We start from the raw sequence: 1,907 nt of genomic DNA on the forward strand, positions 1-1,907 counted from the left end.
TGCAGATCCGCCCCGACCCCAGGTGCCAAGTGGCTTCACAGTTCTTCTTCCCGCAGGAACGGCCTGGGCCCCGTGAAGGAAGGGGAAGCGCAGTACGCCGTGGTCCACTGCACAGGGTACATCAAGGCCTGGCCCCCGGCAGGTAAGCAGAGCCTCGGCCGGCCTTCCGGGCCCTCCTCCATGCTGGCGGGGTGTGCATGGCGGAGCCGCCACGGCAGGCAGGCACAGGGCCTCGGGTCGTCACTCAGCCACCATGCGGCCGACTCGGCGGTGCCGTGTCACACCGGACGTGTACCTGGGAGAGCTGGCAACGGGTCCGCGAAGGAGTCGAACATGGGTGCTCACAGCAGCGTTATTCACGGCGCCCAGAAACCGCGGACAGCCGAGCGTGCCTGTCCCCTGGTGAGCGGATGGTACAAGGTGACCGCCTGTGCGGTGGAACCCATCCGTGCTGCCGTGGGCGTGAGCCCTGCGCACGTCAGGCTGAGCGAGCGAAAGGCGCCAGACGCAGAAGGCGTGTGACTTCATTTACATGGACTGCCCAGAGCAGGCGCATCCCTGGGGACAGCAAGCTGGAGGAGGGGAAGCTGGAGAAGGACAGCTGAGGGGCTCCATGTTTGTTTTTGAGGTGACAGAAAAGTTTAAGGGTGGTGATGCTCACACAGCTCTCCAGGTCTGCTGAAAGCCACTCCCATAAATATCGGTTTGGCCAAATTGATGGACAGAGTCTTTAAGGACAACCGTGTCCTTGCCGGTCGTCTGCCTGGCTGATGGACCGATGGCGAGAGGGGCGTTGGGGTATTGACGCCCCCCATCTAAATAGTGAATTCGCCTGTTTCTCCCTGTAGTTTTGTCCAGTCTTGCCTCAGATGTTTCGACGCTCTGCAGTTTGGTGCGTGCGTGTCTGAGGAATCTGGCGTCTTCTTGGAGAATTGGCCCCTTTGTCGCTGCGTAACGTTCTGGTATTTTCCTCGCTCTGAATCCTGCTTTGTCTGATGTCGGTTTATCTGCCCTGGCATTAGCACGAAACGTCTTTCTCGAGTTTCTTACACACGGCCGGGCCTCGTGCTTGCGCAGACTCCGACAGCCTTTTCACGGGTGCGTTTAAACCCTTGGCGTCGGACGCTGATAGTGCGATCGGCACCCACCGTGTTTTCTGTTCACCGCGTCCTGTTTCTTTTTTCCGTCCTTCTTTCTTCCTGCCTTTTCTAGTTTCACTGAGCTTTTTCATGTGATTTCTTTTTCTCTCTTCGCTTAGCACATCAATTATATTTCTTTAAAAATCGCTTTATCGTTTGCCCTAAGTTTGAAATACACATTTCCAAGCGACACGAATCCGCTGGATCATCATATCATCCCACCTCATGGGACGTGCGAGCACCTTATGACTGGCCGGTCCTTCCCCCTCCTCCCACCTCTGAGAATAGTGCTCTCATTCGTTTCGTTCATCCTCTCCCCGTTTCTGGCCTCAGAGCGCTGTCTTTCCGCCACTTTATTTGGGCTCCCGGCCTGCGGTATCGTGGGAAAGGCCATGATCGCGGTAACACTAAGTCATGGAACCCTTGCGGGGAGCGAGAGGAGGAAGCGGGGCCCACGGCGGGGGCGGGGACCACACCCCGGAGTCCGCAGGAGGATCCAGGGCAGGCCTCCCGGGGTCGCGTGGGGTTCTGCGCCATGACTGTGCCATGACCGTCGGGGGTGCCAGGCGATAGGGCCGTGGGACTCGTGATGTGTTACGTCTTCAACGCCCACCTTTCCCTCGGCCACGTGGGACATGGTGAAAGGAGCCGCGGCTGTTTATCTTGGAGAAAGAGAGACATGATTTCTGTCTCTAAGTATTTGAGGGGGTGTCCAACGAAAGAGGAAATAATTTTACTTAGGTCAGTTCCAGAAGGCACAATTTGGAC

This window comes from Pteropus vampyrus, unplaced genomic scaffold, assembly GCF_000151845.1.
Source record: "Pteropus vampyrus isolate Shadow unplaced genomic scaffold, Pvam_2.0 Scaffold245, whole genome shotgun sequence".
In the NCBI taxonomy this organism is placed as follows: Eukaryota; Metazoa; Chordata; class Mammalia; order Chiroptera; family Pteropodidae; genus Pteropus; species Pteropus vampyrus.